Genomic DNA, 25,066 nt, shown 5'->3' with positions numbered 1-25,066 from the left:
CTCAGTTCTCAGACTAAGGGGCACTGTATTACGGTGGTTGAGTCCTGTTTGGGAGGTCAGCCTCAGAAGGTTGTGCTGGAAGATTCCTGCTCTGCCTCTGGGTCATTGGCCTGTGGGATTCCTCAGCGCTTGATCTTATAGCCACATGAAGCCACTGGGAAACATCATCAGGAGGTTTGGGCTGCAGTAGAGTTGGCAACCTCCAGGCGGTGGCTGGAGCTCTCCAGATGGCAGAGATCAATTCCCTGGATGAAATGACTGCTTTGGAGTGTGGACTCTGTCATTAGATCCAGCTGAGGTACCTCACCTCCCCAAATCCTGTCTTTCAAAATTACCAGGAGTTTCACAGTCCAGAGCTGGCAACCTTAGGCTGTGATGTCGCCAATATGCAGATTATACCCAGCTCTATCTTTCTTTTCTACCTAATTTCAAGAATGCTGGTGATGTTCTGAATGTGTGCTTGGAGTCAGTAATGGGCTGGATGAGGGTGAACAAGACAAAGGTTCTTCGGTTAGTAGAAAGGCACACCAGGACTCCTGTGTTGGATGGAGTTATACTTCCCTTGGATAGTCAGGTTCACAGCTTGGAAGTGCTGCTTAACTCAGTAGTCACCTTGGAAAACTGGTGGTTCGGATGTGAGTGAGAAGTTCAGTGTAATAATTGATGCACAGTGAGGTGAAAATCCTAACTTTAAATACATGCTAATAGGGTCTGTATGGTAAATGATCAGGAAAGAGGTTCTGGAGTCATGGCAGGTACTTTGATGAAAATGTGGATTGTGTGCAGTGGTGGTGAAAAGGTAAAATTCTGAGGTATTATTAGGAAATGGATTGGAAATAAGACACCTGGTATTGTACTGCCTTTCTATAGATCATATCATATAGCCATATTTAGAATACTGTGCACTAGGGTTGTCAACCATTCTCTATGAGGAAAAGTTAAGGAGCTTGGAGCTTTTTAGTTTAGAGAAAAGATTACTATAGGGGGACATGACAGAGGTTTACAGAATTGTGCATGGGATGGAGAAGAGTAGATAGATGGAGGCTTTTCTTCTTCTCCTATCATATTAGAACTGATGAAAATCTAATGGAGTTTATGGCTGTACATTCAAAACAGACAAAACAAAATAATTCTTTATTCAAAGAGTAAATAGCTTTTGGAATTAGCTGCTACCAGATGTTGTTACTGGAAGTGGTCTCTTTGCGAAAATATGATTTATGGGGGAATTAGCTAGCAAGGAGAATGGCTATGCAAGAGGCCAGTAACTGGGATTAATCACCTTTGTATACCAGGTCCGTTCTGACAATAGAACAAGCGAGTCTGGTGCTTAATATTTAAACAGTAACTTTTATTAAACAGAAGAACTTCATGCACATACACACCAATTACTGGGGGGAAATAATCACACACACACACAGAGTCCTAGGAAATATAGCCAGAGATTTGGGAATAGAGCGAGAGGGAGTAAATATATCTACCTATCCTGGAGAAGGGGTCCAGTCTGCGGTAAGGAGGGAGAGAGAGCTTCAAATGGCCAGCGTCCTCGGCAAGGCAAGGGGCTTAGAGCAAACCTCAAGGGAACAGCACTTGTGGATCCAGAAACGTGTTCAAAGGAAGAGAGGCTTAGGGAAGAGACCCTAAGGGAGCAGCATCCTGGGAGCTAGCACAATTTGAATAGGGCCAGAGCTCTGCCTTTATAGGTAAAATGTGCCCTGAGGTGAAGGAGACTCCTCCTTACGATAAAGACTCCAATGGTCAGTTCCTGGGTTAGACAAAAGACTTGAGTACTTTGATTGATAGCTGCCAGGGTGTGTGAATGCAGATGCAAAACTAGTTCTAGAGCTGCACAAAAAGGACAGTTTTCTGATGAGGTACACTGGAGCTAGGTTAAGTGTTTTTAGGGAGGGGATACATTTGTGCCGGGAACGACTGTCTATACTTATGAATGTCATTTGATTAGCTCCTCAGTCATGGACAGGAGATCTCATCATGGAAGGAGGGGAAGGAATGTGCTAAGTGGCGGTGACTCTGCGAGTCCTTTGTTGCACTGGGCACCAGCAGCGCCGGGATGGCAGTAAATCCAATTATTCTTTAATCACCCCGCATTCCTGAGTGGCATTCCATGCATGCCATGTTCTCCCGGGCAAGATTCAGCAACTGCTGGAGGTCCTCTGGTGGCCAAACAGCAGCCATTTTAACTCCAGAGGCCTGTACACTGTTAATATCACAAGCAGCCATATAAAAACTGCTGTTAAAATGGCGGAGGCTGGGCTGACTGCTTACAATGTGGTAACTGCCATTTGTTTAGCTGTCTTTAAAAGTGGATTAGACAAGTTCAAAGGCAAAAGGTCATCAATGACTAAAACAAACCTGCATGTTCAGAGGCAGAAACTTTCTGAATGCCAGTGCTATGGCAACAACCAGAGGAGACTTTGGCTTCCATGCCTTGCTTGTAGGTCTTCCATGGGCATTTATACAATTAAAAATGGGTGGATCTCCAGTGTGATGTGTACTTTGGGAGGGAAAAATATCCACACTCACATAAAGTACAATATGAGTTTTTATTTTACAGTTAGTACCTGATCTAGAAAGCTGGTAGTACATTGTCTGCTTGAAACAGGATGGTTTTTTTGCACAGCAATATATTGGCATTGGAAAAGAAACCTATATTATCAGCGCTAAGTGATCTTGTGTGAAGATCATGCAAGCCTTTATTTTGCAAGGTGACTGTTAATGGGTTATCAGCAACTGTTCACAAGACCAACTAGAAACTTGTCTTACATTGTTTTCATACATATAGATGTATTTATGTGCACAGATTATTTAGAGGGGAAAAAGTCATTGTGACATATTCAGTAGCCTAGCTTCCACTTCATAGGTAAAACAGTCTGGGCTATAATAATATTCTGAAGGTCAAGGCTTATATAATTCCCTACTAGCATTGCCAGCTATGGTTTGGGAATTTTCTGGAGATTTGGAGGTGGTACCTGAGGGGCCGGAATTTGGGAAAGGAGTTTTGTGGGTTATGACACAATACAGTTTGTCCTCTGAAGCTGCTGTTTCCTCTGTACTTTGGAGGTCAGTTGTGATTTCAGAAGAACTGAAGGTTGCACCCTTAAGTTGGTACTCCAGCTCCATACTAGTATAGTTTGGGATTTGCCTCTTGGGTGAGGGCTAGGTCACTGTGAAGGCATTCATGCAGATTCCCAGAACTCCAGGGGGATAGCGGAGTCAGTCTGTAACAACACAAGAAGAAACTTGTGGCATTTTAACATTGTAATCCTAAACAAGAGTTTCTCCAGTCTAGAACCTGCAGATACGGGTTTAGACTGGGCTAACTGCAAGGCGTCTAAAATGTACTCCTTTAACAGAAACGAATGTTGTTTATTCTTTAAAGTGCCAAGGGGCTTCTTTTTATTTTTCTAGCCTGGAGGGTGCTTAATCCTGGGGTGTGTATATAACGTTAACAACTTTATTTTATTGTAATTTATGTGAGCCGCCTCGAACAGGTCCCTGATGACAAGGCAAGAGAAACCACCCCACGAACTACACTCACAAACGACCGCACTTTTTTTTGGAAAAGTACTTTCTCTAACAAATAAGCCCCATTTGCGCACAAGCTTGCGAGCGATCGCGAAAGTATCCGGCCCGCCGCCTATCCCGAGGACGCGTGGCGAAGGGAGGGAGCGAGGCAGGAACACAAACGGGCGCGACTCTGTCCTCATTCGTCCCGCAGTCTCGGGGGTGGAGCCTGCGAATGGCGGCCCTGGGTGGACCGAGGGTGAGAAACTGGGATCAGCCAACGAGAGCACGCCTCAGTTTTCTCCCGTTCTCCTCCCGCTTAACTTTCCTCCGGCTCCCACCACAGCCGCTCCCCCACCCCAGTCATTTTCGCCGTAGGAATGTCGGACGCGCCCTTTTCAAAGTTGCTCTTGCGCCTGCGCGGCCTTCCGCTCGTGGCTGTTCTCGCTCTCTCCCCCTCCCCTTTCCTAGTCCTCCTCGCCGCTAGGGAGGAACAGGCGGGCGGGCCCGCTCAGCAGCAGCCGCAGCAGCAGCCACCACAACAACCCCGAGGAGGGAGTGAGGCACTGCTGGCGCGAAGCGGGGCGGGGGGACCTCGCAGGTTCTCCTTCGAGGTTTGCTCCTCCGCCGGGGGGCGTTGTCCTGTGAGGCAAGGTAGCCCCGTCACAGGGGATGCTGTGCTGGGAAGAAGGGCGATGGGTTGGACGCTCGCCTGGCTGAATGGTTACCTGTAAACTGTTTGGGGTTTCGAGCGACCTGCAGATTTTTTGCGGGGGGAGGGTCTGTATGCCTTGAATTTTGTTCATTCCTTCCCCGCACTCTTTGCCACATAACTGGAATGAAGCTGACTGGGCAAGCTGTGGACGGTGCGTTTACGTACGGGGGTGAGGGGCAACAACAGCAACTTTTCGACTTTTGTTTCCCAGTATTATTTTAGATACTAACAAAATTTATTCCAGCATAGGCGTTCGTGAGTCAGAATTCACGTCATCAGATGCATTTGGACTTGATATAATTCCTGTGGTTCCCCGCTCCTAGTTTCCTAGGGACTGGAGCCACTGTTTACAGTGATGGAAGGGGGGTGGGTGCCCAACGATTTGCATATTTTGGTTCATTATTGTGATTTTCTGCTCTGCGTCCATTCAAAGCGTTAAAAAGAAAACGAGAACGGGAATGCTAATGTTTGCTTTTCTTTTTGGCCAGGCTGGGATTGGAGCCTGGCAGCTGGTGATGCTCGCTTGGCACGCAGTCTATTTGGCTGGGGTCCCAAACTGCACTTGGGAATATGCTGTTCTTAGACGGGGGGAGAGCTGGTATGATGATAGAACTTGCCGATACATAGGTGTGGGCAGAGGGAACTTGATGGCAAGGCTTCCTTTTCTTGTGAACATTGGCAAGATGCTGATTTGGTTTATAATGTAGCCTCTTGTAGTAAGGTGTGGAAGTAAACACGTGAAGTGGTACCTGCCATTTTCTGCTTTTAGCCCCTGCCCCTAGTAATGTTAAAAAGTATGTTACTTTCACCCCTCCTGTATAATGGCTGAGGTTTAGTGGAAAAACCCTGCTGACACACAGTTGCTATTTTTGTTGAATTGGCCATGTTGAGTTCTTTCTCTGTAGGCAGAGAAGCCCTATAAAATAACTGAGAATCAACGGCATGTGCAAGAGTTGTTGAGTTGCTGTGTGGCAAGTTTTTACATGCACTTAAACCTTAAAAAGTTTAAGAAAGACAGCAAAGTACTTGCATTTGTGTTCTTTACTGACCAGTGTTTCCAGAATGGCCTGCTTTTTGTGGAAGCTAACAGTATATGAGAATGCTTTCTAAATTGACTAGATCGAGAATGCCTTTTAGATTGAACAAATTGCTGTGTGGATCTTTTTTTTTTGTCCAGACTTCTGCAGAACACTTTCTGTTCTGTTGAGGCAATGTCAAAATATGTTTTTTTAAAAAATTAATGTTATATTTCTAACCATCTCAAGGAAGTTCCCATTATGATCAACCATAAGACAGGCAGCCCATATTTAATATACTTGAAGCTCGTATGGCCACAAGACGCCTTGATTCTGCAGAAAGACATACTTTGCACAATGATTTCAGCAGGACTTCCCCTGAGATTAAAACTTCAGTTCTAAGCGCAGATATCAGGAAGTAGTCCCACTGACTTCAGTAGGAGTAAACAGGTTTAGTATTAGGGTGCAAATCTATGTATGCCATCTTATGATTAGGCGGGCCTATATGTCCAATTTCCTCCCTCTGTCATTCATAGGCATTCCCAAGGAATGATTTGAGAGTTTGTTTACAAGTATGAGTAAACCAACTGTAAACTGTTGTAACAGAGTGGTTAATTGATTTTTTTCACACTAAATTAGTGTAGGGATGTCGGATTAGTGGGTCTGCCTCGGTGTAAGATTGCTCCATAGACCATGTAATGATAATCTGCTGAGTACAATGTTTGAATTTCAGGTGACCATTTTATTGCAATATGAGGATCTTTTTATTATATCAGTTACACGCAGAAACATTTATTAGAAAGGGATTTAAAAATATAGAGTGAATTCACCTCTACCTACCCATTTGTCTTTGCATCCCACTTCTTAACCAGAGGGACTTGCAACATTCATAAGATGCAACTGCCTTACTCTAAATAAATAAAAACGCCTTTCAGTGTAAAAAATAAAAGCAGCCAGTGGGGTGAGTGGAGAAGAGATTTAAAAAATGAAATGTTAAAAGTACTAAACTCAGGAACGCTCCTCCACACTCTTGTCAAACAATCCCCCTCTATCTCTCCCTCTTTCCTCTGAACATAGGAGATGGTATAAGTATCACTCTTGAGGCAGGAGCAGATGCTTGATGGTGTGTCTTCCCTTGTTCTTTTGGCTTTCTGTCACAGGGTATTTGGTTTTATATGGATGCTGTTATGGGAGAGAGATCTGTCCAGCTGAATGAAGAGCAGGTATTTGGAGGTCTTTTTGATAATGTCTAGGAATTGGTCAGTGACAAACTCTTAACATTGTTCAGTAGTGATCTTTAAATCTCCAACAAATCTAGGGATTGGTATTTGCATAACTTCTGTGAATCTGCCCCATCCATGCAGATCAGAGACTCCCATCTGGGTGCCTTTGCCAACAGAAGTTAGGTGAATGCACACTTGAGACAGTTCTTCTCTGAGATTGTGCACTGATTATGGCATTTCCTACTGGAGGCTTATATGGTACTCTGCTTGTCATCTTTTTATTTATTTAGGCTCCAATCTGTCCTTTTTTAAAGGAGTCTTTTATATTAAAGTTTACGGGTATTTTTCTTACATTCCTGGTGCTGCAGTTTTTATGGGCTGGAGTCTTCGTTGATGCTATTGATATAGATTGTATTGCAATTTGAGGATTTTTTATTATAACAGTTACATGCAGAAACATTTATTAGAAGGGGATTTAAAAATACAGAGTGAATTCACCTTTACCTACCCATATATATTTTTTTAATATACTGGGTTGGTTACTATTAATCTATTATGCTAGAAGCAGATCTGTTCTCTGGCAGCAGAGGCATGTTGCAGTGAAGGAAGACTGGCATTAATGAAACAGCTTCATAGGATCCAGCCCATTGTTTTAGCTTCAATATATAAAAGCAATCTTGACTGCCCCTCGGAGCAGAAAGATAACTTTTTTTTTTAAGTTATCGTGTTTAAAAGGAGTTAGCAATATGCTGTATGACCAATTGTGAAGTGCAAGTTTTGTGTTAATCTTTCTGATCTATAGCAGCGTGCCTTTCAGAATAGTTTCTGTGATGTGTACTTTTGTTTCTAGATACTCGTCCTCCCTCCCCCAAGCTTCCTGTGTCTCATACCTTCTTTGGGCTGTTTCGAGAGCCATGTGTGAGTTCAGTTGTCCCCCTAAACCATCTTCTGAACATTCCACCACTTCACTTGTTTCTAATAACTCAGTGTTTGGGGACAGCTGCTTCCCCCCCCCCATTCCAAACTCTAACAGCTAGATGCAGATTAGTTTCAGTGGGGGGAAATGAAAGAATCCCAATATATTCAAATCTAGGGTTTTTTAAGTTAAATGATGCTGATTTTTGATCATGATGTTGTCATGAACCTGACTTTAGTTTATTTTACTGGCAGGGCACATCCATCCTGTGGTTATGGTGTCCTGGTGTTGATGTTGGCATACTGTATGTGCTCCCAGAAGAAAAGCTGAAAACAAAATGATACTGCTGTAAAGTATAGATGATGCAGTAATGTTGGCATGCATTGTTGACAACAGTATGCTGACACCTTCGGATACCCACCAGTCTCAGTGTGGTATGCTGGCACTGCTCCTGTTTGGAAGGAGTCAAGCCGAACATGTCAGCTGCAGGAAGCCTCTATGATATTGCCTTACCATTCTGTCAGACAGACACAAACTTATCAGAACACTCTTACAGTTTAAATCACTGTGGTGCAGCCATCACAGGCATAGTAATAGTACACTCTAGGAATTCTGGCAGATGGTGATTTAAAATCCCCCTTCCCCCACATTTGTGATTAACAGCTCTTTTGACAGGGAAGGAAGAGCATATATCCCAATGCGCTTTGCAGCTTATTTTGAGGAAGGCAGGCACAGAGAACCCAGGAGAAGGATTTACATTTCATTTGTGGATGGGGGAACTATTCCAGTCTGTGTGTGGGTGTGTGTGTGTGTGTGGGGGGGAATTCCACAAGAGAAGGGAAATGCCAAGACAAGAAACAGAATAAACCACAGTCGTGATCAGGATCAAACCAAGTAGCCTCCCAAGTAGCTCATTGTGATAAAGCACTAAGATGCAGAACAGGAGATAAGAAGTGAGCTGTCTCTCACAAAAGCTCATACTCTACCACAAATTTTATTAGTCTTTTAGGTGCTACTAAACTCTTGCTCTTTTCTACTGCTACAAACAGACTAACGTGGCTACACATCTTGATCTACAGGAGATAAGGTTCCTGTTGGAGGAAGTGTGGCATTAAGAAAAGTTACTTTTTGGCTGACTGTCCAGCATCAGTCATGGTGGTGGAAGGAAGTCTACAACTAATGTAGTAACTGCATAGCCACAGCAGCAGACATCAGAAAGGCTTAGAGGGCATTCTTATTCCCTCAGGTTGCAGATCCATATGCCAGGATTGGGCCATTTACAAGTCCATGCAGAAAAACATAAAGTTCCAAGTTCAAACCCTGGATGTAGCCAACCTGTAGAAAACACTGGGAGAAGTCCTACTCACAGGCATACCTGAGAGAATAATGCTAGAGCTAATAGGAGGAAATGGTATGGACCAATAACTGTTTTCTGTGGCTGTTGCTTGATTCAAGATGCCTGTGATTTTGCCCAGATCCCTTTTCCCCATTCAACCATGTCTTCCTCAGGTTGAATTGGCCTGTTGCATATTGCCCTTGCAGACTTTGTTATCCATTTTTAAAAGCCTCCTTTGATTAAAAATTAACCAAGAGTAACTAAAATCTCCCACTTTATGCAGTCCAGCTGTGGTTCACAACACCACCCGTATCCATGGGGAGTGTGAGGTGCTAGGAGCTTGTTTGTTGAAGCTCAGGGGGCCAGCAGGTAGTAAGATGCAACCTCTGATCCTGAGAAGGGAACTTCTGGGTTTCCTTCCCAGTGGGAATCCTCTCTTGATGGCAACTGAGGTGGCTGTGTGTGTGTTTCCCTTATAACACAGATAGAAGAGCTGAAACCATGTTTGTTTTTACTGAGTGGTGTTAATGATGGAGGGATATCAAAAAGCAAAATGACTGAAAGCAGTTGCCTGCCTTCCTAACCTAGTAGGGCTCTGGCACTTGCACAGTAAACAGCAACGTGACAGGTGCAGCTGTTTCCAGTCACTTTTCCAGTCCCATAATATACGTGAATTCAGCTTTCCACATAACTGTTCATTAGTTGGCTTGCAAGGATGCATAAGTCCTGTTGGAGTGAGAGAGGTTGCAGACCCACAGAAGAAAGACTGGAAGTAGAAACTCACTGGTCATAGCTGCTGGTGGTTGTGCAGTAGGCCTTGATTGTGGGCTATGTTGTTCTGGGAGTAGGGAACATCTAGTATACTCTAATCTGGAGAGCCGGGTTTGATTCCCCACTCCTCCACTTGAAGCCAGCTGGGTGACCTTGGGTCAGTCACAGCTTCTAGGAGCTCTCTCAGCCCCACCCACCTCACAATGTGTTTTGTTGTGGGGATAATAGTAACACACTTTGTAAACCGCTCTGTGTGGGTATTAAGTTGTCCTGAAGGGTGGTATATAAATCAAATGTTGTTATTATTTCTTGAAAAGTTGCTGGTAAAGAGCTGTAATAAGAAATAGTCTGAGCTGAGCCCGAGCTGAGTATATGCAGGGTGATGTTTCAGGGATCCATTGTGATTATGCACCAGTAATCCAAATGTATGCAGGTAGAGATCAAAGGAATCTGCCCTATGGAACAAACCAATATGATTGTAATACTTAGACTTTGAAATGGAAGGCAACTTTATGTGGGACACAGTTGTCCTATTTAGAACACTCGTTGCCCTGCATGATGTTTTCTTTGGTTTCTTGGCCTTCAGGAAACACTGACCTAATTTTTCAACATTTAAAAGATTTTACAAGAGCTGAAAACAAGGAGAAATGGGGGAAAATAGAACCACACTTTGAAAGATAATGAAATCGGAGGGAAACAGAGAAATAAGATAAAGGGAGCAGGAAAAGATAGAAACAAAGAAATGGGGCAATACGAGTAGCAGGAAAAGGAGAGTGAGGAACGGTAGGATTCGATTTAAAATGGAATAAAGTTTGAGAACTGGATAGAGGAACATTAGACTACAGTTTCTTCTGCTCTGGGCATTTATAACCTTTTAAATTGATCAGAGGCAGCCCTACTTGTTCTTAGATGCTAAAAAGCACCAGGTTAAATATTATGCGAACTCTGTATGGTAAAGTGCTGTTCAAACTGAGGGAAGTTTCAAAGCAGTTTGATATGACTTGTCAGTGACATCATTGAAAATAAAATTGTTTTATTTATTTAAAATATTTATATGTTGCCCTTCCATCCAACATAGGGGCTCCAAGGTGGCAAACAGATAATTAAAATATTAAAATTACATATAAAATACATATATAAATACTGTAAAACATATCAACATATAAACAAACACACACAACCAAGGCGGAGGGCCAATAAGAGTTCAGTGAGCATATGCCAAACAAAAAAAGACTTCACCTGGTGGTTGAAAACAATGGCAGAGGGACACAGGCAAGTTTTCCTGGGGAGGCACTTCTGAACTCTTGTCACCAAAGACAAGAAGGCCCTTTTTTGGGTTGCCACCCATATGGCCTCATATAGCAGGGGCACCTGAAGCAAGGCTTCCGAAGATCACCAGAGGCTATCATGAGCCTAATCTACACTGTAGGTCCTGGAATGCGTAATCCACTTCTATGTCTTTAATGAGAAAGAAGGTTGGATCTTGATCTCACTTGCCTCTTTTTGTACTGTACTTCTCTGTGCACATGCCATTGGAGACTTTGAACTGTCTTTGATTTTTAACTAGGGAGGGAGATTGCTGGATTGCTTTCATGCCATTTGGTGAACTGCAGGTCAAAAATCAACTCCTTGTGGCCAAGAATTCTGGACTTTAGAATGTAATCTATATCGCATTGATGAACCCTCTTATCCCTTGGCTAAAATTTTTAGTCAGCTAATCTTGCATCATTTATTTTCTGCGCTTTATTTTTTTCCTGTTTTACTGAAATGTAGATTTTGCTTGGATGTTCACCTTCTAAGACTTCAAAACAGCTTACAACATCAACAAATTAACCAATGGTAAAATTTTTCCTGTTGGTTATCTGCTGTAACTGCAGTCATCTCCAAGCAGACTTAATTTTTAATAGTTGTTTTACTTTGATTTATTTTGGTTTTAATTCTGTATTTTAAAAAGCATTTTTAACTATAGACTGATATGTGTGTTCCAAGATGAAAGCCAAAGAGAAGAACTCTTTATGAATCATTCACATTTATAGAAACTTTACCTAACATTGGGTTAGATCCAGTGGTTTCCTTCCGTAGAGAGAGGCATATTCAGTTGGAAAGCTTCCATTGGAAAATTCTTTCATCTTTGGTTAGAAAGATTCTTCAGTGGAAGAATGGTCTCTTAGTAGATAGAACACGTTTAAAAGTTATAATAGTCTGTTACATTTTAAAAAATTGAACTGTTTCAAAATAGACTGCTAATTTAGGTAGGAAAAATCAAATGCATAATTATAGGATGGGGGAGACTTGTCTTGGCAGTAGTATGTGCAAAAAGGATCTAGGGGATCTTAGTAGACCATGCACTGAACATGAGTCAGAGTGCAATGTGGTAGCTAAAAAGGCAAATGCGATTTTAGGCTGTATCAACAGAAGTATAGTGTCTAGATCCCGTGAAGTGATGGTATCACTCTGCTCTGCTCTAGTTAGACCTCACCTAGAGTACTGTGTTCAGTTTTGGGCACCACAACTTAAGAAGGATATAGACAAGCTGGAATGAGTCGAGAGGAGGGCAGCAAAGATGATGAGAAGTCTGGAGACCATCCTATGAGGAAAGGTTGAGGGAGCTTGGTATATTTAGCCTGGAAAGGAGACGACTGAGAGGTGATATCTTCAAGTACTTGGGCTGTCATATAGAGGATGGCACAGAGTTGTTTTCTGTTGCCTCAGAAGGTCGGACCAGAATTAACAGGTTGAAATTGAATCAAAAGAGTTTTTGGCTAAACATTAGGAAGAACTTCCTGACAGTAAGATCAGTCCCTCAGTGGGACAGGCTTCCTCGGGAGGTGGTGGGCTCTCCTCCTTTGGCGGTTTTTAAGCAGAGGCTAGATGGCCATCTGACAGTAATGCTGATTCTGTGACCGTAGGCAATTCATGAGAGGGAGGGCTGTGCTTGGTTCTTGTGTCCCCTTCTTACATGCCCAGGGTAATGCCAGTCTCCACCCTGGGGTCAGGAAGCAGTTTTGCACAGGCCATTTTGGGTAGGGATCCTATCCAGGATTTTGCTATCTTCTGGGCAAGGGTCACTGGTGTGTGTGTGGGGGGGAAGGGGAGATAGTTGTGAATTTCCTGCATTGTGCAGGCGGTTGGATTAGATGATCTTGGAGGTCCCTTCAAATTCTATGATTCTAATTTATGTCTATAGTTAGAAGCAGCTGATAATTAAAATTAGTTTTTGTTCTTAAAATTAAATGTTATAATTACATGGTAAGTTTTTGGAAGCTCATTGTCCCTGCAGTGGTGAGGAGCCTATTAAAATAGTTCAGTTCTGGTAAATGGTGACTGCTCTGGGGACCTTGATAATGATACATGACTGCCAATAATATTGAAGAGTCAGCCTCTGGAATTAAGAAACCTCTTGAGCAGAAATATGATTGATCCTAAACCCCCTCTTCCATATGCCACTTCTCATTCATCTCCGGGGCATACAAAAGTAGGAGCGACGAAACCACAAGGACAATGAGTATAGTGATGTTGGAGGAAGCTTTTTGCTGTAGTGGACCGAAGAGCCCATTTTGGAGCTTATTTAGAGGTGGCTGAGAAACAACACTTAGCTGCCATTGCAGTTTTGCAGTGCTGTTCAATGACGATCTTTAGAATAATTGAGATGATTTTTTACATTTGTGCTTGCAGAAGGAATTAATGGATCCTTCTAAAGTCATTTTAACCAGTTTGTAAAGCCTTTCATGAGTGAAATTGATCCTGTTTGGCTTGGCTTGTACTCCATGTTTATTTATTTTATTATTTGTATCTCGCTTTCCCCCCAGTTGGGACCCAAGGTAGCTTACAATACCAAAGAGAAAATATTATAAAACAAGAGAAAAGAGGGAGAGGAGGCTCTACGGGGCAGGTCCCCACCATTAAACTTCCTGCTAACGTAAAGCTCCAACACTCAGGCTGAAAGCCAAAAGACGAGAGTCTTTTGGCACAGCCATGCCTGAAATACCTGTGCAGCAGTAGGAGAGCAAAGTTCTATGCAGCTGCTGCTAGCCACCTAGCAGGGTGTTTCCCGTTTTCCCCATGCTACATGAGCTTCAGTCATGATGAATGCCCATGTGGCTCCATCTGTCATGCTTATATGGACACCTTTAAAATGTTGCAACTTAAAGATGTGGATAAGATACTGGGGAAACGGAAGTCTGTCACCTGTTCCTTTCATGCGTGCTTTTCAGGATTTCAAAAATCTGTAAAGGGGAAGGCTTGGTTCAGTGGCTGTTTCCTGTTATAAACTGTTCTTTCTGATGATCTGCTGTTTTTGGCCTTAAGAAGCAGACCATTATTAAAGAAGTCATCTCTAAATTTAACTGATTTGGACAACTGATGGCCTGTGCAATCTGCCATTTCTGAGCAAAGCGTTGAAGACAGTTGTGGCTAAACAGGACCAAGCTTTCTTGTATGAAACTGATTATTTGGACCCTTTACTTGATTATGGTACAGTACTGATGAGGGAGTATGTCCTTTCTGTTTCTCCTGGACCTCTCAGTAGCTTTCAGTACCATCAGCCAGGATATCTTCCAGGCTTGGCTAGTACCGAACTACATTGATTTTGATTTGTTGTTTGGAGGTTGGGCCCAGAAGGTGTTGCTGTCAGCCATGTTTAAGCCGTTGGTCCGTGGGCTCCCTCAAGGTAACATCTACATGGAACAGCTTGGAGAAATCATGTGGAGATTTGGGGCAAAGTGAGGCAAATATGCGGGTGATAGATGTCTCTTTTCATCTGAATCCAGGGAGACAGAGAAAGGCCATGTTTGGAGGCTGTGAGGGACTTGATAAATTAATAAATTACATTAATAAATTTATATTTAATCCAGTTTTGATAATGGCAACAGTTGTATAACCTGTTTTGGATAGCACTCATTCTCCCCCTGAAGGAGCAGGTAGAAGATTTGAGGGCTCTTTGATGCTTAACTGTCCTTTGGAGAGGCAGATGGGTGAAGATGTTTTCCAGCTTAGACTGGCTTGGCTGTTTGTGCAGAAGACCAGTCTAACCATCATTGTATGTGTCTTGATAAAACCCAGATGAGACTATTGCAACATGAGTTAAAAACAGTTCAGAAGCTTCAGCAAGTGCAAAATACAGTAGCTAGGGTTCTTATTGGGACTCACAATGAACATACGAAACCTGTTCTGTTACAGCTGTGATGCCTACCAATTTGTTTCTGAGCTCATAATGCCATATGATTTGGGCCCACTGTACCTTAAAGACCACCTCTTCCCATATCAACATATGCAAGCCCTAAGATCAGTAAGTGGGACTTTCCTGTGGGAACCTGCCTTATCTAAGGTAATATTGATGATCGCTCATGGAAGGCCTTTTCACTGCTCTCCATTGGTTATGGACTTCCCTGTTCTAGAAAGTGAGGTTGATGCCATATTTGGCCTTCTGGAAAGCATTTTAATTGACTGATTGGCTGTGTGATGGCATCATGTGCTCTTTTATTATGTCCTATGGATGGTTTTATGTTTCAGTTCATCATTTTGTGACTGCTTTGAGCCATCTCAAGTGTCTTAAACATGTTTCGAGCATAGGAATCTATGTAAAAATTCTTAAAATACAGTGGAATCCGTTTGATCTGGAATTAGCCAGATCCAGAGCTGTTTTTTTCTGTTTTTATGAAACAGGAAGACCTACTGTAGTTTTACTATACTGTGATGTCATAGTACCAATGGAGGTAATGGTGGTGAAGAACTAAAAGACTGTATAGCTAACACAGCAGTGTGGCATCATGTGTTCATGAACGTTATTGTACACATGGCAGTCTGTATTTCCCAACATGTATCAACAGCTTTCTGCAAAAAAGTGAAACAAACGATGCAGAGTTCTTCTTCAAAAGCTGTTGTTCCTCTTAGGGGTGCCAGTCCTCTGGTGGGGGCAGGAGAATTTCCTGCCTCCACTTTTCTTCCCCCTGGCACAGCTCAGTTGGCCAGCGGGAGGAGGGAGGACTGGGGAGGCAGGCCAGGAGCCACTGGAGCACATGGTGAAATGGCGCATGCTCCAGAGGTTCTGATGACGTCACTTCTGGTTGAAAACCAGAAGCAACAGGATCTCAGAGAGGCCAAATTAACCCTAAACATAGGAGAAGTGCTATGTTTGGGGCCAATTTTGTTACTGCTGAGACCATCTTGCTTCTGCTTTTCATCTGGAAGTGACATCATTGGGACCTCAGGAGTGTACACAAGGGATGTAGCTTGGGCCCCCACAGCTGCTAGCAACTCCCTCATCCTCCGCTTTTGAGGTAAGGGGGGCTGGCAACCTAGTTTCTCTGCACTCTTGCTAAATTTTTCTTCTATAGCTGCCACAAAAGCAAATAACTATTATTTGAATAGTATAGCTATGTAGCACAATATGCAGAGCTTTTTATTTTTTTTAAAAGGTGCCAGTAATCATGTATAAAGTTGCACTGTTTCCAACAATTTCTCCATCACGACTTAGGAGAGCCCCGAAAAGGTATTAACAAAAAGTTCAGATAGTATGTATAGCCTAATGATGCTTTGTAGAGTTCTGTAAATTGTTACAAAATGTATATAATCCTTAAGGTGTGAGAGCCCACTTCTGCAGATGTATCCACCCATCATACTACTTGGGCTCCATATTCAGTACCTATGAAATAAAATCAGAATGTGTGTTACAATATATCCTAGATATAATGTACCATAAAATCTCTTCCCCTTACCTATGCCAGGTTAAACAGAATATCTTTTTGTTTTGATTTTTCTTCTTTCAAGGGAAAACTACTAAAATAATAGAGCACTGTATATAGATTCATTTTAATTTGTGTGTGCATACACATTATTTATTTAGAAAAGTTATATGCTCCCTCTCCAGAGACCTACTTAAGGCAGCTGATGTGATAATAGTAGTTTTGTGAAGGATTCTAATTTGTTTAAGCCACTTGGAGAGCCAATATTAATTCCAAAGCAGGGCATAAGTAGAATAAAATATAGCAGAAATAGAAAAAAGTCTTATTTAGATGAGGGATTGTGCTCTAGGGCCCTCATTTAATGTGAAAACTTTTACTTGATACTTACATTGAGTTAATTTATGCACAATCTCATTTTTTATGCCAGGAGGCCTAGATCAGGATAATACTGCATACCACAAGAAGTTGCCATTTATCAAGTTGGACAATTGGCCCATCTAGCCAGGTATATATCTACGACTGCCAGCAGTTCTCTTGGGTCTTAGGCAGAGGTCTTCTATGTCACTTGCTACCTGATTCTTTTAAGTGCAGAAGCGCAGAATTTGTCAGCTGCCTCATAAATTCACTGCAGGTATAAAGTGTCTGAAGTCTTTGTTCGTTTCTAGCTTTTATTAGATTCTATTTCATATTTGCAATGAACTTTTATCACATTTTTACTTCTGACAAATTTAGTATTCTGTCCTGTGAAAGTTCATTACATGAGATGGTGTAAAAATCTTCTTTAAAATCTAAATTTAAATGGTGATGTATGCTATAATGCTTATAACTGGTGAAATCAGTTCATCTGTATCTGTTTTATTAGCTTATTGTAGTCCTTTCATTTTACTAGAAGGTGGCAAAGCATAAATATATGATACCATTCCTGTGGTTGGGTTTTAATTGCCTGTTGTCCTGTTTGCCTGAAATCTGGCACATGTGATCCTTAATCATTTCATCTCATTTGGGTATAAGAACAAAAAGTTAATCAGAAATTGTTTCTCATTTAAACTAATGGAAACAAAGAATAGACTGAACAAAACAAACAAGTAATGATGAGAGCTGAAGAGCAAAAGAAGCTGAACATAATTAAAATTTTGATGCACATGCCTCCTGGGTAAATGTCTAAAAGAGCTACATTGGCTGCAGTTTGTTTCCCGACACAATTCAAACTGCTAGTTCTTATCTTTAAAGTCTTAAATCCTGTTGGGCCAAGATACTTGAAGGGTGGCCTTCTCCCATATATGCCTACCCTGCAGCTATGATAGTCATTGGATATCCTGCTCCATTTGCCCTCACCGTTGGAGGTAAGGGTAGTGAAGACTGGTAGTGCCTTAACTGCAGAGGACCCTTCCCACAGCAGCTTGCCTTAGCCTGTGTTAACCTAATACAACTTAATCTAAAACTTAATTTGGGTTTTAATACTTTGCCTTTGCTGGTTTCTACTGCTGTTCTTACTGATTTAATAGTTTTTAAAAACTGCCTTCCTGCTTTTATTGGAATATTTCAGCATTGAACTACCTTTAATTATTTTATTTTGCGTTTTTGATAGTTTTTAATGTTGTGAATCAACTTAAGTGTATTTTGCAAAGAACATTTAAATACACAGTTTCTTGTATTTGGACTATATTGTATTATTATTTAAAAATCTCTTTTCTTGAGGTTGATAATGTTAGGAAAAAACCGGAGTATACTGGGCTTACATTACTAGAAATACAAACATAGGTAATGCTTGGTTTGGCAATGGGTTGGGCCCATTCTGTAAAGAAACAAAAATATTGATGGTTTAGAATAAAAGAATAAATGGCTAAATGCTGGAGAGTGATAGAGCAAATAATTTTTCCTCCCTGTATCTGTGGAATATGTTTAAAATTAATAAAGTTGGAGTTACATTGAAATCCATACTTAAGTCTTTCAGGGAGAAATCTGAAGTCTATGCCATATTTAAGAGTTAATATGTATTGATTGTGTAGCTATGTCCTGTTGTATGAAATAGAATATGCAACTGAAAGGAGCTGGGCTAGTTAAAGTCTTAATTTTGTAGTCACAGCTGCTTATGTGGCATCTGGATATCTGATGATATTTGACTCACAAATGCTTATACCCTGGGAAAAATTTGTTGGTCTTTAAGATGCTGCAGGGCTCAAATTATGTGGCATGATGTCATTACATTGGATGGGTGACATATGACGTGTCCTTTCAGCAACAGATGAGTTTGCAGTAATTATAATTTTAAGTAAACTAGGCGTGCCATATCCTTGCCTGTCCTATAATTTAGTATGGCCTGAAATATATCAGATAACAGCAACACTGTCTTATTTTAGACATCTTTTTCTGTCATTTATAAAACTACGTTTTATTATTTCAAACAGATTTTTTCCCCCTTTGATGCTATATAAGAAAAAGTTACAGCCTGTCGAAATTGGATGGGCCTTGAGATGTTGTTGCTTTGAAGCTGTTTTGTCAACATGTCATTTTAATTTATAGTACCTCTAAGGTGTTTTTCCTTATCCATTCAGAAAGACATTAATCAGGCCTGCGTATCATAAGATAGCAAAATAAACATCTTGTCTTTCAAAAGATAAATTTTTTTGGCAATGTTTTGTTGGCAGCAGTTCAGGTACACTAGGAGATCATGGAATAATACGTGTTTGGAGTCTTCTTTCAAATCAGCAACTCACTGACTTGCATGTACTCCTCCCCTTTTGTACCTGACACTTACAGTGCAATCCTATGGAGAGTTACTCCAGTCTAAGACCATTGACTTCAATGGGCTTAGACTTGAGTAACTCTGCATAGGATTGCACTGTTAATGTTGCATTATAATTTGTGTGTGAGAGAATGCTGACAGAGAGACCACATAACTCTTACCTGCATGCTTATAGTATTTTATTAATTCGATTTTGATCTAGTATGTCAAGAGTCGTATAAATGGTTCTTTCTCCCTCTGAGGCGGAGGACATCTTGGGTTGTTTCCTTTTGCCCAATCAGGGAGGCAGGAAGTCAAAAAAATAGCTCTTCCTCTTCCTCTTGGAGCCTAGGAACGCCCCCTTGTTCCAGTTCTTTCCTGCCTCCAGGGAGAGCAGTTGTGGCTACAGTTTTCTCTGTCAGCCCACAGTCCTGTCTTTTTTGTCTTCTTTGTCCTAGCTCTAGTTTTTTTCCTTCCCTCTTCCTCTCTTATTCTTCTCTACTCTACCTTTCTTATCTCTATCCCTCCCCCCCCCTCTTCAACTCTTTTTTTTCTCTGGGCCCAAGTCTATCAAGACGATGGAGTCCAGGGACTCCGAAGATAGCTTTATGGAGGGTGAGGAGGGAAGCTCACCAACGGCCGCATCGGCGGCAGAATCGGCTGCTGTACCCGGTACCGTCTTGCCGCCCAGGCTTGAACGGCATCCCGGCACCTTTCCGGCTGCAAAGCCGCGTACTTCTTCAAAAAAAATCGCGACGCAAGCAGAAGGACTCCCAGGCATCAGGGCCAGTCGAGCAGGCCACCAGCAGCCCGTTAGATGCAGCCGCGGTTTTGGCGGGAAACCAAGATGGCGCCCGCGCCGATTCCCGCGCGGCTCCCAGTGCCGCGGTCGCCAACCTCCAGCCGGGAGAGTGCCCTGCAGGCCCTTCTACAGTGACGTGGCCTCCGCAGTCGATCGGCACCGGAGCCCATGGGACGGGTAATGTACAGGGCGACCTCGGTTCCCTCCTGAGAGGCGAGTTCATGTCCTTCCTACAGACCATGCGGGAAGAGATTTTTCATTGGTGCCAGCCCCCTCCCGAGGCAACAAGCCAGTCTTCCTCCCTGCCTCCTTCCCCCCCCAGTAAAGTGCGGCGTACATCCTGCCAGTGGCCTACCAAGGCAGCCCAAAAAGCACACCCAATCCCGGCCAGAGATGGGGATATTGTTGTAGGGGGGGGAGCCTACTCTGATAGCGAGGAGGGTGAAGAAAGGGAGTTCCTTTCAGAAGAAGAGGAGGAGGAAGAAGTCATTATGCCTGACCAGTCAAACAGGCTGTTTAAATCAGAGGACTATCCATACCTTCTGAGTAAGGCTCTGGCTGCCCTAGAGCTTCAGGAGAAACAAGGAGGGGAAGAGGCATCTAGTGGTACCAGTAGGGGTTCTTCAAGACCCAGAGGGTGTAAAGAATTTTTCCCAAGGGGTGATACCCAGGAGAAGGTCTTCCCTTTTCCGGAATATTTTGAAAGACAATTAAAAGCAGAATGGGTCTCCCCTGCCTCTAGCAAACAATGCTCAAGCGCTCTTAAAAAACTGTATGCATTACCTTCTTATGCATCTGAGCTTTTACAGGTTCCTCGAATTGATGCCCCGGTGGCGGCGCTTCAGTCACCTGGGCTGTTGTCGGAAGATGGCCAAGGCTCAGTCAGAGACAATCTGGATAGGAAGGCGGAAGCGGCACTCAAGAGAGCGCATGAAGCAGCAGCCATGGCGATTAGAGCATCTTCCACCGCGTCCATCGTGTCCCGGGCGGCGGTAGTCTGGCTGCGCAAGTTAATCCAGCTGCTACCTGAAAATCAAAAGCGTCTGTTAGAAGGGGCTAGTAGAGTCTTAAAAGCAACCACCTTCACGGCAGATGCTACTCTGGATGCTCTCACCTTCTCGTCCAGAGCCATTGCCTCTGCGGCAGTGGCTAGAAGGCTTCTCTGGTTGCGCGCATGGCCAGCTGACATCAGATCCAAATTTATCCTGATGGCGTACCCCTTCCAGGGGGATAAACTGTTTGGAGATGCCCTGGAAAAGGTTCTCATCGAGACCAAAGACAAGAAAAAAGCCTTACCCAAGTCGGTGAGACGGTATGACAAACGACCCTTCAATAACCAGTCCTTTCGTACACACCATTCCTTGGCGAGACCACGTCCAGATACCAAACGGTCCTCCTGGAGTGCCAACAAACAATCGTTCAAGAGAGCTAACTTCGGTTTCAGGTCTAACAGACAACACCAACAACGAGGGGAAAGGCAGGACTTCGACTCCAAAACTCAGAAGTCCTGACTCACGGCCGCTTCCGGTGGGGGGAAGACTACAGTTCTTTCTCCAATCCTGGGTGGACTCAAAGGCGGATGCCTGGACACTGGAAGTAATCTCAAAGGGTTACTCCATAGAGTTCAAGTCGCACCCACCGGATCGCTTTCTGTCATCCCCCCTACGCCGAAACCCTCAAAGGAGATCCATCACCTTAAACGCGGTACAACATCTCCTGAACATCCAAGCAGTCGAACCTGTACCTCGTCAAGAGCAAGGCTCCGGTGTTTACTCCCTATTCTTCACCGTGCCAAAAAGAAACGGAGACTGGAGGGCCATTTTGGACTTAAAGTTCGTAAACCGTTTCATAAAGCTGAGGCACTTTCGCATGGAGACTCTAAGATCTATCGCGGAGTCACTACGACCCAAAGAATTCCTCACCTCCATAGACCTCACAGAGGCATACTTACACATTCCGGTTCATCAGGCCCATCGCAGATTCCTGAGGTTTCATGTGAATGGTCTCCACCTTCAGTTCAAAGCCCTCCCATTCGGACTTGCCACAGCTCCCAGGTTGTTTTCCAAGATCCTGATCAACCCCATCGTTCGACTGCGGGAGAGGGGGATTCATATCCATCCCTACTTAGACGACCTGCTACTCAGAGCAAGCTCCAGGGAAAAGGTGGCGGCCGACACACAGACCACTGTTCTCTTCCTGCAAGCGCACGGTTTCTTGATCAACTTATCAAAATGTTCTCTTCAGCCTTCTCAAAGACTGCTTCATCTAGGAATGTTGGTCGACACCAGGAAGGGTCGTTTTTACCTACCACCGGAGAAGATCCAGAAAACCAAGGAGATGACCGCTCTGGTGCTGAGCCGCAGCTCCGTTTCTCTGATGTCGCTCTCCAAGCTGATGGGAACCCTCGTAGCGAACTGCGAGGCCCTGGACTGGGGCCGTCTGCACACACGGGAACTCGTGTCCTTCCTCAGACCGTTCCAATCTCTTATTGCACTAAGATGCGATCGACAACTCACAGTGCCCTTGAAGGTCAAGTCCAGCCTCAGATGGTGGACCTCAGCACCCAACCTGCGGCAGGGGAAGTCGTTCCTCAATCCTCCCAGGCTGCAACTATTCACCGATGCCAGTCTCACCGGCTGGGGGGCAGTTCTGGAAAACCGACCTGCTCAGGGTACGTGGTCTCCGGAAGAGACTGTCCTGCCAATCAATCTCCTGGAAGTCAGAGCCATTCGCCTTGCTCTCGCTTTCTTCAGCCAAGACCTCGTCGGCAAGGATGTTCTGGTACGGACCGACAACGTCTCAGCCAAGGCATATATCAACCATCAGGGGGGCACTCGGTCCCCCAAGCTGCACAGAGAGGCCATGAAGATCTTACACTGGGCGGAAGCCAATCTCCTCTCTCTGCAAGCCGAACACATCAGGGGCGTGACCAACATTCAAGCGGACTGGCTCAGCAGGCAGTCCATCCACCCAGGAGAGTGGGCACTCAAGAAGGAGGTTTTCCATATGATTGCGGAACGTTTCGGGACACCGATCATGGACCTGTTTGCCACTCCTGCGAACTGTCAAGTTCCGAGGTTTCTCTCCAGGTTCCTGTACCCCCAGGCAGAAGGGATAGACGCTCTCTCTACTCGGTGGCCCAACGGGCTACTGTACGCCTTTCCACCGATCCCGGTTCTTCCCAAACTTCTACGGCGGATAGCGGAACGTCAAGCGGAGGTAATCCTAGTGGCTCCATGGTGGCCTCGGAGACCCTGGTTCTCCACGATACAGGCACTGACGATTTCCCCTCCGATGCAGCTACCAACGATACCAGATCTTCTGCATCAGGGCCCGGTGTGGCATCCCCATCCAGAATGGATGTGTCTGACCGCGTGGAGATTGAGAGGCAGTACCTTACCAGATTGAGGTACCCTCCGCAGGTGATCCTTACCCTCCTGGCGTCTAGGAAGGAATCAACTATTAGGCTATATAACACCACCTGGAAGGCCTTCGCTCGCTGGGCTAGGAGGAAGAAGGTTAATCCTCTGTGCCCGTCCATCGTTATGATTCTGGACTTTCTCCAGCAGGGCCTGGAAGCTGGACTCAAGCCGGCCACTCTCCGCAAGCAGGTAGCGGCTCTGTCTTCGGTCTTTCCTGTCCTGGAAGGTTGTCGACTCTCCCGGCATCCTCACATCCAACGCTTCCTCAGGGGTGCGACCTTGCTAAGCCCCCCAGTTGTTCATCGTTTCCCTACTTGGAGGCTTCACGTTGTCTTATCGGCCTTAACCAGGCCCCCGTTTGAACCTCTCCATTCAATTTCCTTGAGATGGCTAACCATTAAGACTATTTTCCTGGTAGCTGTCACGTCAGCGAGGCGGATCTCGGAACTGGGGACTCTGTCAATCAAGCCCAACCTGTGCATTTTTCACCGGGATAAAGTGGTTCTCAGGACTGACCCCACCTTTGTTCCCAAATCCTGTTCCAGATTCCATAGGGCTCAGGAGATCAATCTGCCATCCTTCTGCCCTAACCCTTCTCATCCTAAGGAAAGGGACTGGCATACCCTCGACGTTCGTAGAGTCCTCAAGTCGTACCTATCTAGGACTGAATCTATCAGGTGTTCCGACTCGCTCTTCATCAATATTTCTCCTCCCAACCAAGGGAAGAAGATGTCCTCGGCAGCCATTGGGAGGAACATTCGGTCCTGCATCATGGAAGCGTACAAGGCGTGCAACAGAGACGTGCCTCAGGGAATTACTGCTCATTCGGCGAGAAGCGCGGCAACTAACGCAGCATTCCTCAAGGACGCCTCCGTGGAAGAGGTTTGCAAGGCAGCCACCTGGTCATCAATTTCCACATTTGTCAGACACTACAAAATGAACATTTTCAATTCAGCGGACGCTGCCTTCGGAAGGAGAGTTCTCCAGCACGTGATGTTCGACGGGGAGCCTCTCCCACCCGGAGAAGACTAACTGCTTTGGGAGTACCCAAGATGTCCTCCGCCTCAGAGGGAGAACGGACCTTTGGACACTTACCGTGAAGGGTCCTTCTCCTCTGAGTGCAGGAGGACATCTTGCCCCTCCCAGGCTCCCCCGTCTCCTGTTACTCCTCTCTGATACTTCCTTATAAACAACACCTTTCCGGCTGGAATTTCCTGTCTCTCCTTCCGCTCTCAACATGCCGCAGTCGTTTTTTCTCACTGTTTTTTACTTAACATAGTTCTGCACACCGACTAAGTTTTTCCTTTTTCGGGTCGGGTGCAAGTATTTTCTTCTTGAAAGTTCTAGTATTTGATAGTTTTTTCTTCTACTGCTTTGTGGAGTCACCAGAACTGGAACAAGGGGGCGTTCCTAGGCTCCAAGAGGAAGAGGAAGAGCTATTTTTTTGACTTCCTGCCTCCCTGATTGGGCAAAAGGAAACAACCCAAGATGTCCTCCTGCACTCAGAGGAGAAGGACCCTTCACGGTAAGTGTCCAAAGGTCCGTTCCCATTTTATCTTCACAGAAGCTCCTGAGTTAAGTGATTTCTCATAAGAGGCAGAGAGTGGCCCAATGTCGTCCAGTTAGATCCATGACAGAGTTTTAACTAGGGGCTTTTCCACACACTCAACTTATTCCTGATTTTCTTAGCAGTCAATCTCCAAGCATTGTAACTAGTTTGGGTTCAGTTCTTCTGCATGTTTGCCTTCGTTCAGCGTTTTTACAGTTGTAGAGTTCGTTCATTTTCTTCCTCACGTGCTTTAAATGATCAGGATTTTCGAGTGAGGGTACTGTCATCATCAGTGGCATCATTGGTGAAGTCACAGCACCCACTTTTTATTTATTTGTTCAAGCTTATATTGCTATTTTGATATAATTTTACAGTAACTGTGAGTT

General features: G+C 44.1%; 1 protein-coding gene across 9 annotated transcripts in view; it reads left to right on the top strand.

Annotated features, from left to right (window-relative positions):
- The first annotated feature begins 3,742 nt into the window (after positions 1 to 3,742).
- The window catches only part of RABGAP1L (RAB GTPase activating protein 1 like), a 225,614-nt gene continuing 204,290 nt past the window's right edge, over positions 3,743 to 25,066 (top strand). For 4 of the 9 annotated variants that reach the window (XM_054979085.1, XM_054979079.1, XM_054979088.1 and 1 more), the window contains exons 1-2: positions 3,743 to 3,781; positions 16,610 to 16,687. The gene's annotated coding sequence lies outside the window, so the exon portion shown is untranslated. Of the gene's footprint in view, positions 3,782 to 4,030; positions 4,177 to 16,609; positions 16,688 to 16,757; positions 16,814 to 25,066 lie in introns of those variants that run through there. The other 5 variants (XM_054979080.1, XM_054979081.1, XM_054979086.1 and 2 more) reach the window with 5 other exon arrangements.

This window comes from Eublepharis macularius, chromosome 5 (assembly GCF_028583425.1).
Source record: "Eublepharis macularius isolate TG4126 chromosome 5, MPM_Emac_v1.0, whole genome shotgun sequence".
In the NCBI taxonomy this organism is placed as follows: Eukaryota; Metazoa; Chordata; class Lepidosauria; order Squamata; family Eublepharidae; genus Eublepharis; species Eublepharis macularius.
This window is presented reverse-complemented; position numbering and strand designations above follow the sequence as displayed.